The 15,983-nt window shown below is 41.1% G+C and overlaps 1 protein-coding gene across 1 annotated transcript in view; it reads left to right on the top strand.

The window, feature by feature from the left end:
• The first annotated feature begins 327 nt into the window (after positions 1 to 327).
• Positions 328 to 15,983, top strand: part of Rgs17 (regulator of G protein signaling 17) — a 161,864-nt gene continuing 146,208 nt past the window's right edge. The window contains exon 1 of the mRNA XM_004640872.1: positions 328 to 467. The gene's annotated coding sequence lies outside the window, so the exon portion shown is untranslated. The remainder of the gene's footprint in view (positions 468 to 15,983) is intronic.

Here is a 15,983-nt window from a genome sequence, read left to right as displayed (position 1 = left end):
GCGCTTCTGAGGCCGGGAGCACAGGACGTGGGCTGGGGACGGGGAGGAAGGAGCCCAGCACCGCGCAGCAGCTCTTCTCCTCCCGGAAGGCCCCCGGACCCCCGGGCTGCGCTGTGGACACTGTCTCCGCGCCGGTGCGCAGTGGGGGCCAGCGGGGGCGCGGAGGGGGCGGGGCCTGGTCTCTCCGGGCTGCGCGCTGGGGGAAGAAGCCGCACCTCCGGCCACGCCGGGCGAGGGGCTGCGCCAGCCCGCGAGGCGCATGCGCGCTGCCGGCCGACTCCGCTCCCTCCCCGCCCACCCGGCCTCCTCCCCCACCCCCTCCCCCGGCCTCGCCTCTCCCCCTCTCCTCGCCCGCGGTGTGCTGAAGTTGGGCGGATGGCAGCGAACCGGCTCCGCTAGAGGACTTGAGCAGCCCAGCCTCGCAGCTCCGGACCCTCGGTGCGCCGCGCACACCTCCAGGCGACTGGGTAAGACGCTGCCTCCTCGGCAGAGCGGTGCTAAGTAAATGACACCAAAATGTCTGCTTTGCTCCGAGGGATGGATTTTCTCCCAAGGGGGGAGGCGAAGCCTGGAGGTGCGGAGAGTGCGGCCCCAGTCCCTGCGGGGAGGCTGGGGTCTTCGGGCAGCGCGGGGAAGTTGCGCCCCACGTCGCCGCCTGCCCTGGGCTGGGCGCCCGTCCTGCCCGCCCGGGGACCCCGCGCCCGGTCGGGCTCGGCGGGGAGCGGGCACCTTCGGGAAAGCCGGGGCACGGCCGGCGGGGCGGGCAGCGGGGCGCGAGGGCGCGGGTCCTTCTGCGTCTGGGTGGTGGAGGACCGGCCGTGCCCTGCTGGGTCTCGGGGACAGGTCGCCTCCCGGGTTCTTTCGTCCCTCCGCTCGGTACCCGAGCCCTGCGCTATTCAGGTGGGGAAGGTGTGCGGAGAAGGCGCTGCGAAAAATGAGCAGCACCTCGCGTCCGCTGGGGTAGCGGAGTTGGGTGTGTGCGGCAGGGGTGGGGGTCGCTTTTGTTCCTGCATGCCCTGCGCCCGCTAAGGGACTTCTGGCGCTGGGCACCCGGAGCTGGCACCGCCGCGAGGGGCGAGGGGAGGGCGAGGAACGCCCACCAGAGCCGGAGGACGCGCGGCTCCTCGCCGCCGGGGACGAGCCGCGTTCGGATCCGCGGACTCGCGGCTCGGTCGCCGCCTCCTCGCTAGACCTCCTCCACCTCGCCCTCTCCAGGGGCTGCCGCGGAGCCCGGGGGCCGGCGCTCGGCTCCGCCGTTTCCCCCGCTTCCCCTCACCTCCCGCCTCCGGGAAAAATGTCGGAGGACGAGAGGAGGGCGGAGGGCCAGAGCAGGCTCGGAGATGCTCCCCGCCGCGGGCGGCGTCCGGGGAAGCCCGCGCCACCCTCCGGAGCGCCTGGGCTCGGGAGACTGAGCAGAGGTTGCTGCCCAAAAAAGATGCCAGCCCGCCGCCCGCCTGGACGCCCGGGAGCCGCCCTGCGCCCGCCCCCTGCCGGAGCCCGGGACGCCGCGCACCTGGCGGACCCTGGCTTGCGCCTCTGGCCTGACCACCCTTCCTCCCCTCCTTTCGGCTTCTGGAGTCCTCCCTGGAGAACTTCGCCAGCCTCATAGTTGTTCTTCCCTGCTTTTCTTAAAAATTGTTTTACAGGGAGATTCTTTCCATCATGGGATGGCTGTCACAAACAAGGAAGAGAAATCTTAGTTGGCCTCCCACCTACAAAATTCACTTGTGAAACCAAATTTCATCTGCAGTTTCGGTGTTTGAACATGCTGGTTTTCTGGGCTACAAACCGTTCTGAAGATCATTTAATTGTCTGAGTGAAACATATTTTCTTTTTTCTTTAATAGAAAAGAATGCCCCCCTATTCAAAGTTGCTAAGAGTGTATGTATTAATTTTGCAAACTGTAAAATACTTTTAAGTACAGCATAATTGTTCTTGAAGTCTTTGTAGTAATCATAGCAGTTATCTATTGAAATGTCTGTTTAAAGACTAATAACCAATCAGAAGGCAATTTGTACTCATCAGCTCAAATGAAAAAGTTTAACCTCCAGTTATGTTACTGTTGTTAAGCTATTTTGTTGGCATGAACAAAAACAATAATTAGTACGCTTAGGAGTGTAGATTTATTTATACATTTTTTTATAATCAAAAAGACTGTACTTAGGGCAATAAGGAAGAACAGTTTACTGTTTGGGGGCTTTTGGAAAACAAGTGTTTGTTTCCGCAAAAAGATCAGGCAGCATAATTTATTAAATGAGCTAAATCTCCGGGACAGTAACATCTGATTTCACAGCCATGGGTACTGGTCCTCACTCTTGACATTGTAATCTGAAAGATTAAGCAAGTTACTTTATTTACAAAAATGAACGTAAGGTCTCCATTTTGTCAACCTCTACCCTTTTTCTCTGGGTCTTCAACTATGTACTGAATGAAGTTTATAGTTCCTCCTGAAGGGAATTAACAAGGAATTTACTTTACTGTTCTTTTTCTATTCTAAGGTGAGCAGCTTTTTCTTTTCATATAGGCTTGAAGGATTAAATTATGGGGAATTAGTTCATTTGCACTCATAATGTTGAAGGTCAAATTCTGTATTTCTATGGACATACTATACTTTTAGCTTAATAAATATTTAGCCTTCCCTACAACTAAGGCCAAAACTTCTGAAGAAAATGAAATATATGTTTTTATCCATTTGATCTCGTTGTAACAGCCAAGTAGAAGTGAATGATCTACATCTTATTTGTTAAAACTTGTGACAGAAGTGGGTGTGATGGCACACCGTCAATCTTAGCCCTTGGGAGGCTGAAGCGTGATTATATGCATGCGGCAGCCTGGGGTCCATGGCGAGACCTTGTCTCAAAAACAAAAAATTCTGATTTACAGACTAAAGTGATAGAAATTTGCGTGTTACTCTGCTACTATAGAGAATATGGACTTTTTCTGGAAAAGTGCATGGTAGGCACAGAAAATGTGTGGAGGTCAGAGGGAAGGGCACTCATTGAGCTGCATATCTGCTAAGAGCCCTGGTAGTCCAGCCCTGAAGAATTATAGTGAGCACCTTCTACTGTACAGAAAAGCAAATGCAAAGACCACTGTATACTCAGTGGTAAGAGTAAATCCATATGCTGTTGAAAGCATTTTATTTATCTGATTACTATAGACTATAAATATAAACTATATAGGCTGGGGAGATAGCTCGGTGGCACAAGTGCCTGCCTGGCAAGCGCAACAACCCAAGTTCAGTCCCTGGTACCTCATGCTTTGCTGGCGCCAGAAACCTGCATGTGCTGTGCTGGTCCCAAAACTGGGTGGGATGGTCCACACCTCTAATCCCAGTGCTGGGGAGGCCAAGACAGGAGAATTATGCCTTGTCTGAACTGTGTAGGGAGACCCTGTATCAATAAATAAATACATTGTAGCAGTTGAAAATTATATAACATTCCTAGTGGAAAGTCTTGGATCCTCACACATGTAAGTTTTTTTTTATTTTTATTTTTTATTTATTTTTTATTTATTTATTTATTTGAGAGAGAGAGAGAGAGAGAGAGAGAGAGAGAGAGAGGTGTGTGTGTGTGTGGCCAGCTCAGCCCACCAGGGGGCGCGGCTGGCTGGCATGTGGTGCTGGGGGATCGAACCGCGGTCCCTGATGCTTTGCTAAGCTTGTTCTAAGTAGGTGCTTTAGACCACTGAGCCATCTCTCCAGCCCACACATGTAAGTTTTTATGAAAATTTTAAAAAATAAAACAATCCTTTGCCATAAATACACAACTAGACTTCGGTATTTGATTGGCGAATACTGCCACCTCCTCTCTCTTTCCTTCTCTCCGCTTACCCCACAAAAGACAAACATACTTTCTTAACTTACAAAAACTTCCTTTGACTCTAACTTCTGCTACTGTGCCAGCATGTTGTGCAATATCTGGCGAAAGGCAGGTATTAAATGTTTGTTGCAGAATTGACATGGCTTACAAAAGTCTTCTAAGATCAGTGTTATAACTTTTAATAGTGCTCATGGTCTTCATCCTAAGTATCCTGGGCATGGTCTGGCATCTTTGGAGACAAAAATTTTCAGAATTGTTACATTGTGAATATGTATGTTTCAATATACCATTTATTCTGTTGATTTAGTTCCAAATTACAAAACAATATTCATTTATTTTAGACACCAGAGAACACATTAAAATGTATGAGACAGAAAATGAAAATTACCTTTGGGCACACACAATTCCGATGAGCACAAATTCTGGTCAAGCTGACCTCAGCTTGTGTCCTGGCTTTTCCATGTGGTAGTGATATTGGTGTGTTACTTTCTTGGACTGGGCCTCAGTTTCCTCAGATATACAACTGGATAAAACACCTCCTGCGATGACTCCAAGCATAAGTATGATTCAATCTGTATGAAGTACTAAACAATGGTGTTCAGTGTATACTTACAGTTATCCCGGTGCTTAAGGAAGTGCTATTGAAAATGCAAAGCACTTTATCACCTGTTCAGTGTATACCTAAATGCACCAGTATTTAAGGAATTGAGCCCTGCGTAGTGGCCCTTACCTATAATCCCAGCAAGCTGGCAGGCTGAGGCAGGAAGATCCAAGTTCAATTCCCCATCCTGGGCAGTTGAACAACTTAGCAAGACCTGTCTCAAAGGAAAAAGGAAAATACTTAAATAGTAAAGAACTGTAGATACAGCTCAGGGCTAAGTCCCTGGGCCAAATGCCTAGTCCCCTTTTCCCTGACAAAAGATTGGAAGCACTTGGCAGGATGCCGTACTTGCTTTTTACAAAACTGGTGTTCCTCTGTTACTGATTCTGTATTTTCATATTTTAGTGACTACAGAATTCCTCTTATGGATATGTTAATTTATTTAGCCATCCTTTTATTTGGGGACTTTTATGTTACTTCATGTTCCTGTTGTAATGGATATATCTTTATTTGTAGATTTTTTATGCATATCTTTAATGCAGTGTTTCTTCAGGCTTGATATGTAGAACATCTGGTTCTCAGTGACATAATGTCATCTTTTTAAAAAGTCTTTGATAAGTGAACGTGATAGTTTTCAAACTTTTATTCATTTCTATCATTTGACATTGATCACTTTTTTGTCATCCTTTTAGGCATTTTTCTTTTTTTTTTTTTTGGCAGAACTGGGGATTAAGCTCAGGCCCTTGTGCTTGCGAGGCAAACGCTTATTCGCCTGAGCTATCTCCCCGGCCCCCAATTACTTTTAAATATATGGCTGGCTCAAGTCTTTTGCCCATGTGTCTATTGGGATTCAGATACATTTTTCTTATTTGAGTGCTAATTTTAGTCTCTCAATAAGGAAAAGCAAACAATGAAAGGAAATACTTAGTGGCAAAGAGGACATGTGGCAAAGACAGCAGAAATTGCTGTGGCTAAAGCAGAAAGACTGCCGAGATTATTACAGCAGGAAACAGATCAGCTATGAAAGCGAGGTGGGGGGGGGGGCGGGGGGCCCTCAGACCCTTCAGACTGCCCAGAGCCTCTTTGAGAAAAGCTCAGGGTCACCAAATAGTCTGAACACCTTACTGTAAGAAGCTTGGACATGAAGAGTTTATACATTTTCATGGATTGTTTCTGTTAGTTTCCTGTGTTATAGAAAACTTTTAAATTTTCCTGAGATAAATGAGATTGAAAAAAGAAAAGTTGCTGGGCATGATGACACATGGCCTATAATCTAAGCAGAATTGCTGTGAGTTCAAGGCCAGTCTGAACTATGTCAGAAAAAACAAAAATAAGACAGAAAGAAAGGGAGGGAGGGAGGACAGACAGCAGTGGCCTATACTATCCACAGGTGGCACCATCTATAGGAGAGTTGTCCTTTGGTCAAATAATTGAAATTTCACATTAAAATTAAATAATGAAGGCTAATTACTATTTTATGTGAATTTAGTATCATATCCCATCCAGAATGTTTGGTTGTAGATGAAGTTTAGATTAAAAGTAAGAATTTAACCTGTCACTTTAATGAGTTTTGTATATGCCACAAACAACTTAGTGATCATAAAGTTCTGGTTTTGACTTTTTAAATTCTGTGACTTAGCAAATTTAGTTTCAAAAATTTATGCAGCTTGGAAAATCTGTGAAGTCCCTTAGATACTAACCTGCCTACTAAGTAAAAAGGATTATAATCATTGGAGGCTGTAGTTTTTGATCACACTAAAGGCTCAGTGATACAAAGGCAGTCAGCATAGAATTTGTCACGAGTGGAGGTCCCCTGTAAAAGAAACAACACACTGTGGAAAAAAATAAAGTTTTATTTCAAATAGAAATGGATTTGAATTTCTACTTTACAATTTAATATTTAAGTTTTTTTCATACAATTAAGTACTTCATATTTGGAATAGTAGCATGAGCAATTAACATCTAAAATTTCTGAGTTTCCTAAATGTTGGATAGGAGTCTTTTTCTTCTGAATTCTTTTGCCAATAAGTTCAGTTTTATTGTTGACAATGGGTGTGGTTCACAAAGTAAATATTTACTTTTTTATATTGGGCCACAGGCTTTTCATAGTACTGTTGATTGACTTTTGAAATATAAAATTCAAAGGCATGGGATTACAGTAAAACAGACACAGCCCAGGAGAAATTGATATACATAAAATAAGTGTTTATTTCATTTATTCAGTTATCTCAGATCTTCTCTGAGCATTGTGAGTTATGTCCAGTGCAAACTCTTTAGTAAAAGTTGATGGTGTTTTCTTTTTTTTATTTAGATTATATAAATGAGAAAATTATGGAAAATTGCCCTTGATAGAAAGAGATACAACCAGAGAATGTAATTTGGTAGAAAGACCCCAGATTTTGGATTGAAATAACCAGGAATTTAGGTTTAGCATCTCTGAGCCTAGTTATCATTATCTGTAAAACTAAAATTGAGAATTTTAGCTCCCTCAGAAGTGTTGAAGGATTAAATGAATTTGTGTCTATAAAAATACTTTCTATATTGGCAATCTCTACACAAGTGTTAAATACTCTAACAGAGTTAAATAAAATAAGTCCAAGAAACATTATATAGACCGTATGCGTCCTTATTAATGCTTATGTTGCTCTCCATGTGTTTCTCATCTTACTCTTTCAGGACTAGCTTGTTTAACCAATCAACTAAGCAAACATACATTTGAACATTTTGAAGCACCTACTATGTGCCAGGCTCTGTGATAAGGCTTTTAGAGGCAAAGATGACTTAAATGTGGCCTCTTTGTGTAAAGAGTTTGCATATAAACTATTTGAACTTATTATTTTGCTTTTATTGAGTAATGCTAGCCTTTCTACACTTAAAAGTCGTAGTTAAATTCTATAGGGGAATGATGAGCAAAGCCTCCCTTAGGGTTCAACAATTTATGTTGCTTGATCTCAAAATTTTTGCTCCTAAAGTACAAGTGAACTGCTAAATAGAGACTGCACAGATAAGGGGAAAAGCAGGAAGTGACTCTGCTGGTGGAAGATTTAACAAGCTCCACCACAACATCAAAACAACAAAAGGCTGGAGGGTTAAGCTTCTTTGTGAGACTGCAAATAGAATCCCCAATCCTCCCTAATTAAAGAAAATATCCACATGCATCTGTACTGTTCCATTTCCCTTCTTACCTCCAGGCCAGCCTGCATGGTCATTGTATTATAATGTAAGGTGTGTTAAAATGTGGGTGCAGGGGCGTGCAAAGGGAGACAGCACACTTGTTCCTGCTCTACCTTAGGACGTGCATTTCCCATGCAGTAACAGTAACAAAATTTTCCCTTGATACTATTGTAGTTCCATGTTTGACAGTAATCTTTATGCAAAACAGTACTATGGTCAAAATATCCAGAATATTCTTCTGAGAAAAAAAATATATATGTATATTTGATTTTGCAGAACTAAAATCATCTTCAACAATGATTTGTTGAAATCATGCTAGTGATTTCTAAACATTAGTGTGACTACTAAACCTAGTAGGTAGATTTAACCTGATCGGTGAAGGTTTGATATCATTTGTAAAATCAGGGCACTGACTTCCGATCCTATCTAGCAATATGTTATGATTATATGGACAGTTTGCCTGTGTGGGGAAATGAAAGATAGTGACATTCGAAATGAATAAACTTATAGGTAAACTAAACCCTTATGTCAGCCATTAAATTTAACATGCTGGTTATTAAACCTTTTGAGTTGTTAATAAATAACTGTATGGGCTAGTTTGAAATTTTAATGTTTTTTCTGATTATTTATACTAAATATGACCATGTGATATTTTACCTGTAGTCTATGAAATCATTTTTTTATTTTTTTAAATTTTTTTGCAGTACCTGGGATCGAACTCAGCAGCTTGCGCTTGCCAGGCAAGCTCTTATTGCACTGAGCTGTCTCTCTGACCCTCATTTTTTATGAATTTATTCTGATCATGATTCAGTAGATAAAAACAAAGGAATAACAAGTGTTTTTATGTAATCACTAAATTATAAAGCAATACAGTGACCAAGATTAGCTGAATCTTGTATTGTGACTTAGAGCACTCCATACTCTTAATGTAAATTGGAGTAATAAATCTACTGTGATTTGGAATACTAACATTTTCCTCCCCTACTCTTTGGATGAAGCTTGATATTTGAACCCCCACTGCCATTGATACTGTCATTGCCATCCTATGTCTTTTAGGAGGGGAAGGGTCTTGCTGTGTAATGTAGTTCAGGGTGTCTTTGAACTCACTCTGTAGGCCAGGCTGGCCTCGAACTTACAGTGATCCTCCTGCCTAAGCCTCCCAGGTGGTGGATTACCTACCACCCAGCTGTTGAAATATTTATAAATAGATAAGTTGAGGAAAGAGTATTCATTTTTTATGTACCTCTGATATGTCACAGAAAAATTCAAGTTTACTGCCATTTAGGAGATTTTACATAGGCTTTTATCTGAAGTTTAAAGCATAATCAAGAAAGCAAATGTTAAAGGTATCAAGACAAAGAAAAAGATCTACTTTTCATTGACTTTTGCTGCGCGGAGGTCAATTGAGCTGACTGTTGTGTCTGTCCTTGTTTATAGATGAATAATGTTGGCAATTTTGACTGAAGCTATTGGAGCCCATTTTCTTTTGCTCATAAGCAATAATCTCAATTTTCAATGTTGAGACATTTTGACAAAATTATCTTTAGCAAATTCAGTGCCTAATAAGAACCACCAATGTTTATATAAGTGACAGATTTAGTCAAAATGTAATAGTTAAGTCGTTTATCAATTAGAATTGTCTCGAAAGTTCAATATTTTGAAAAGATGATTAGCGTCTCAGCCTGCGCACACGTATGTTTCACCTTTGTATTCATGAATGGTTAAGGAGCAAGTGACAAGGGACTGGTGTGACCAGTGTTGGGGGACAAAGGGGGAATCCCTGTTGAGAATACGGAAGGATTAGTGACTTGGGGAACCATGCAAAGAGCTTGACGGCTGTGCTCAGGAAACAAACTCGTCAGCTAACAATTTATTACATGTTAAAGTAAAATCTTATTCAATACAATATTATATAACTTGCTTGCATTATGTAACAGCCTCCAGTTTCGAGAATTCATGTGACCTAATTTTAAGAAGGTAATTTTTTTCCCATTAATTCAGTAATTTCATTGACTAAACATCTGAGTAATGCAAGTAGGATTTTATGAGGTAAAATTCCATTAAATAAATGTTAATTCCAGGAAAGAAAAAAATGCAAAGCATTTTTTCATGTAATGTACAGGTTTTATTAAATAGTTAAAAGTTCTTGTAATACCAAACTTCAATCTCAATGATAAAAATTTGTTCCAAGTCTTTCTTTTTAAATGGAACGATTCCTGCACCAGTCTTGTATAAAAATAAGATGGAGAGACCTTGATACATTATTTTAAGATAGCAATAATGAATTAATGCACATTCTCAGCTTTGTTTGATTGGGCAAGAGACAGTCCAGTGACAACGTCGGGAGTGTTCATTAACATTTGGGGACATGACTAGGGCGCTGGAGGAAGCTGGATCTGGTCGGTACCCTGAGTTTAAGAGCGTGTGGATTTGTAGCTTAGTAGGATCGCTGCAGATAGCTAGCTGCTCAGCAAGGCTGTTGATTCTAACCAAGAGCAACTGCCGCGTGGTGCGCTGGTCTTTAACCGCTTAGCGCCAAGCAAGTTCTAGTCCGGTTACATTTCAGGAAAAAAGGAGACTGTGTGCCTGGAAGAGGAGCCCAGAGAGTGTACTTCAAAACGTTCAACAGGGGATGTGCTGAAATGACGGCCAAAGAGAGAGGAGTTCAGTGGTATGGGTCAGTGTGGCCTGTGTGGTTCGGCGTTCGCTTTCCGCACCTTCTTTGGGCTGCGCTACTCTGCTCATTGCCGTGACCTCTGCTCTTTCCTGCCTCCTTACTCTTTTTTTTTTTTTTTTTTTTTTTTTTTTTTTGAACTCAGGCCATTGTGTTTGCCAGGCAAGCGCCTCTTCTTTTTTTTTTTTTTTTTTGTATTTGTAGGGAAAGGTCTACAGGGTGTTCAGAGTCTCACTGCTACATTGGACTCATAGTGATCCGCCTGTTCACAGCCTCCCTGGAGCTGGGATTACTGGTGCAGGCCACCACGCCCAGTCTCAGTTGCCCTCTCAGCACGCCCCTGGATTGGAAGCCCTGGGCCCAGTGCCTGCTTGCAGATGCTTTAAACCCCTGAGCTATTTGGCAGGTCCTTTCTACCTCCTTATGCTTAAATCACTGTGTGATTGTTTTCTTACTCTGTACTGGGGAGTAGTAAATTTAAATAAAAAGGCAACTCTCAAGGAGCCTAAAAGTGAGTTAAAGAGACAGTATTCAACTTTCTGTTAATACTGCGTTCTAGAAGAGCAGTAAAATGCTGTAGGAATTCACGAATTTGAGATTAATTTTAGATAGATAGCTAACCAGAACATGGTAAAAGTTGCACAAAGTTTGTAGCATTATTATTATTTTTTTTTTTTTCAAATTTAATAGGGAAAGAAAGGCCTTCCAGGCCCAAGGACAAAATAAATACACAGAGGCACAGACTTAGTAAAGTTAAGAAATTACTGTCACTCAGTTTTCTGAAAGCTTATCCTCTGTGTAAGAAATGACAGGATCAGGCTGGAAAGGGGACATATACTGACATGTGTTACTGTTTAAAAGTTGAAATTTTCTTTAATAAGGACAGAGTGCCACTGAAGCTACCTAAGAAGGGATGACAGGGTGAGAGCCAGGTTTGAGAATGAGCTGTTCATCACCTATGTGCAGTAGAAGGTGGAGAGAAATAGGCATGTGTTTTCAGCTGTCCAGGTGAGAGAGGGGAGGCTTGAACCAGGAAACTGCAAAGAGTCCAACCTGTGGGAATATGGTGTTATGAGCGAACATAATTCCGAGCCTTAGAATTCAGTCAAGAGAAAATGAAGAAGACCTTCCAGGAGCCATAAAGATAACCTCAAGGATTTAAGCCTTTGATTCTGGGTAACACAAGTACCATTAAACTACAGAAAACCCAGATTGGTAACTCTAGAGGTTTAGGAGGAAATATATTGAGATTGACTTTGGAGATAATTTGGCATGTCACAGAGGTTTAGCATGAAGTTAATTTAAAAGCCCCATTGATTAAACAGCAAGCAACAAATATGATCTTAGGCTATACCCATACACATGGTATACAGAATGTAGTTGATGACCATTCTACTTTTCCTACTCAAATAACAACTAGAATGCATCATGGATGGTGAAATAGACCTATAAAAAAAATAATTCTTGTCAGAAGGGATTGGAGAAATTTAAGCTGGGATGGAATGATGCCCTGGAGAACAGGTATGTTTCACCTTTGGGAAGGAGCTTATGGGAAATAATTAGATGAGCTACAGATTGCCTCGGTGTATAATGGAAAGAATAAAACTACATGGCAGAATTGGAAAGAGGTAATATGTGCAGTGTTACTGGCAGATGGCTGGCAGCCAGTGGACTTCAGTTTTTATTGTGACTATTGGGAATAGCATTAGAACCAGTAGACACACATCAACAGGCAGATCTGTCCATCCTTTTGGAAATAACTTCTCAACAGCTGTAGCTGGCTAGTTAGGTGAGCTACCTTGAAAAGCGGTAGATTTCCTGTCCCTAGAGAGCATGGCGGGCAACTACTTGGCAGAGATGCTAGAGATTTAAGGACTAAGAAGGTCTCGTTCCAACTGTAGCGTTCAAGTGCTCTAGCAAATTTGGAATGAAGTTCCAAGAGAAAGATGTGGGCTAAATATAATATTTGAAAGTCTTTTACTTAACAGGTGACAATAATAGAAAAGGAAAAAAAGATGCCAAAAGGAGAAAATGCAGAGAGTGGATGAGGGCTTAGAATAGAACCTTGTGCTGGTTCCAAAAAAGAATGTATCTTGGAGCATTTCTGCATTGAATGAACATATGAAAAGACCAAAAAGCAAAAGGAAGTTAAAGTATACAAACACATTTACATGTATTTGTATGTATGTTTGTATATATGTACAGTGGTACCTCAGTTCATGAACTTAATTCTTTCCATGATTCTGGTTACAAACTGAACTGAGTGAGAACTGAATCAATTTTCCCCATACAGTGAACCTAGCCATTAAATTTGAATATGATGGCCAGAATGAAAACAGCTGTTGAAGGAATATGAAGGTACTTTATATGCCTTGAAACCAAGGAAATAAATATATATATTTTTTTAATGTACAGGGTCTACAGGGTCTCACTACACAGATCAGACTCATAGTGATCCTCCTGTTTTCAGCCTCCCATATGCTGGGATTACAGGTGTGTGCCACCACGCCCAATCTCAGTCCCATCTCTGTGTGCCTGGGGGCGGGGCTGGCACCACACATTGGGGTTTGAATCCCAATCCCTTTGTCTGCCTAAGCAGGTGCTTTAATCCCCTGAGCTATCTGGCTGGCCCTTGAAGAAGCTTTAAGAGGGATTTTATTCACATATATAATAACCTTCCAGAAAGTATTGAAGAAGAAACAGTTTTAACAAAAAAGATCTGCTATGTTATGCCATGTGGCAGAAAGGCTGAAGAAGATCAAGGCTGAGATGTCATATTGGATTCTGCAGTGAGGAAGTTACTTGTGATTGTCTAGAAAGAACTTGTGATGAATGATTTATACACCATCTATTTCCAAGAGGGAAGCTTAAATAAAAGCAGTTTCATATAGGCAAATGAAAATGAAGCAAAACCAAGAAATCACAAAAAAGAAAGAACTGGGAAAAGAGGTGGTAGCACCGCAGAACCCAGGTAGGATTATTCCTGTAATGCCAGAGCATTTTATTCCCAAGGCTGCTGGGCAGCTCATTTTATAACTCTGTAATTAATGAATGCAAATGGTTTTCCAGAGAAATTTTTCTTTGTTTCACATCACATAAAAAATGTATGCCATGACTGTTAGGTTATGGAATAATAGTGTTTGACCTTGTGATCCGCAGTGATTTTGCTAAAGTTGCTTGCTTTGCATCGCTGTTTCTTCTTTAAGTTCCTAAAGGTCAAGTGAGCAGCTTTAAGATAAGGTCTTAAATGCCAGTGGGGTAGTGATGATCTGTCTGGGCAGAGGCTACTTAGGCATCCAAATACTCTTGAGTCTGAAAAATGAACTTAGGAGACAGCATTAGGGTAGTTTCAGAAATCATGTAGAGCACATCCAAGCACCACAGCCGATCCCTATTCCCCGAAAAGCGTTTCCTTTGATCTTTGTCATCATTTAAATTTCAGTTAAAATGTTTCAGACAGACCTCTGTTGGACCCTGTCGAATGTGGACCTTTCATCATCCCTCTTGTTATCTTTCTTTCGGGAACAACACTGTAATCTGGTTTCTCCCAGTATTTACTGTTCTGTTTGTTTGACGATGAATAGCCTTCCTCCCACAAATTAGAATGTCAGCCAGTACAGCACCAGGTAGTAGAGAAGACACTGTGCATTCAATAGGGTGAAGGAGCAAAGATGGTTGTGTATGGCAAGAACTTAGCTTGGTATTGACATGGAAACAGAATGGGATGGCAGTGTTGTGAACAGAATAAATTCTCCCTAATGGGTTTGATGAAAAGTAGTTGATGATTATGAAAATGACACAATTTTGTGCTGGAAACTTTAAGGACTTCGGAGTTTAGGGGCAGAAACACATTCTCCTTACATTTGCTTGTTCGTTTACAAAGAGCAGTAATATTAACAAGAATGGTAAAGTCATGAATATTCATCGACCATGTTTATAAAGGGTGGGAGCCTACTTGCGAAGAGCTGAAAGCCCTACCTTAGGGCATCTCCCTCACGGGAAAAGGTGGTTTCCTGTTACTCATTTAAAATGCAAAGATGGTCTTTCAGAACTTGCAGAAAAGATAGATTTAGTTACTAACATACAAATAGAAAATTGCAAATAGAGAGAAACACATTAAATTTGAAGAGGAAACCAAAGCAAGTGAAAGGTAGACTAGGCAGTGAACCAGACAACAGTGAGTGCAGAAAAGTTGTTTGAAAGAACTAGGAGAGAAGTTTGACTGTTGGAGTCAAAATAGTAGACTGAGGTATGTGGCTAAACAAAAAACATTTTTCTAACATTCCTTAAATACATTAGAGAGAAGTGACACAAAATTATCAGTAGAAAAGAGTCAGGAAATACATCATGAAATTTTTTGGATCATCAATTTTATTTATTCCTGAGATGTTTTCTCTGTATATCAAAATAAACACAAACACTAGAGAATTATATCAGATCTTTATGGGGTTTGTTCATTGTGTTGTGTTCTTCTGGGGTTTTTTGCTTACACCTGGTGCTTGGAAGCAATTTTGATTACTTAGGCAGCATGTTGGGCTTTGCCTCCAGCCTGTGCAGATTTGGAGTTTAGAGGTAGTGGAATTTCCCAAGATTGTGGACAGGCAAGAGACTTTAGAATCATAGAACCCAGTAAGTTCAAAAAGCACCTTGAAGTTATCTAAGTCTACAAAAATAATGGCTCTTTTTTCCCCTTCTCTTCTTATCTCTAATATTTTAACTCATAGCCAGAAGAAAGATTTTGCAGGTTGGATATTACAAATTGGTCCTTTCTAGCGGCTTTACCTGAGGATTCAGAAAGGAGAACAGTGTTTTCAGCTTAGGAAAACAAACAAACAAACAAACAAACAAACAAACAAAAAAAAAACAGAAAACCTTCAGTGTAGTATTTCTTGTATGCTGAGTGAGTTTTGGTAATCATATTACGCATCAGTTAAGAAAGTATTTAATTGCTAATACAAACAAGTGGACAAAGACTTTCTTCATTGGACAGATTCCCTGTAAGACAAGTGTTCATGCTAAGGAGTAGATCTTCGTATGATAAGCAAAAGTAAATTCTCATAGTTTGCTCTGGGAGAAATCATACTATTAAAAAATGGAAATGGCCTTGAAAAGGAAAAATAACTCAATAACTCATTGAGAGTTTTGAAAGCAAATTTTCTTTGTTTTGAAAGCAAAACTGTTTTGAAAGCAAATTTTTAAAAAAGGGAGATTTTCATATATGTTCATTCTTATATGATTGTGAAGTATCAGTTGAGAGCAGTGGGTAAGCAGAACGTTGCTGTTTAGATAATGAGAAAAATTGATGCATAACTGAAATTCTAGGAAATAAATTCATCTTCTGTAATGTTTTGCTTGTTTCTAATGTTTAGCTGCTTCTAGCTTTTATAGAAATAGCTTGGGAATGAGGAGTAAGTGATTTTGAAAAAAAAAACGCTGCAAGTAAAATAAAAATGATTCATATTGAATTTTTGTGTATGGGTCATCTAGTGACTTTCTCTTTTAACAGATGCTATGTGCTAAGCACTGTTCTGGAAGCTTCTGCCTTACTATAGACTAAAACAGGCAAAATGCTTTTCCCATGTAGTTTGCTTTTTGGGCTTGATTTTTTTGAGTATATTTTGCACATAGTGTTTTGGAGTTCATTGGAAAGCAGGGCTGCCAAGATGACCTCTGTCTGTCTGTCTCTGTCTCTGTCTCTGTCTCTGTCTCTGTC

Source organism: Octodon degus, unplaced genomic scaffold (assembly GCF_000260255.1).
Source record: "Octodon degus isolate 3935 unplaced genomic scaffold, OctDeg1.0 scaffold00128, whole genome shotgun sequence".
Taxonomy (NCBI): Eukaryota; Metazoa; Chordata; class Mammalia; order Rodentia; family Octodontidae; genus Octodon; species Octodon degus.
The sequence above is the reverse complement of the archived record's forward strand: the minus strand, read 5'-3'. Positions and strand labels throughout refer to the sequence as shown.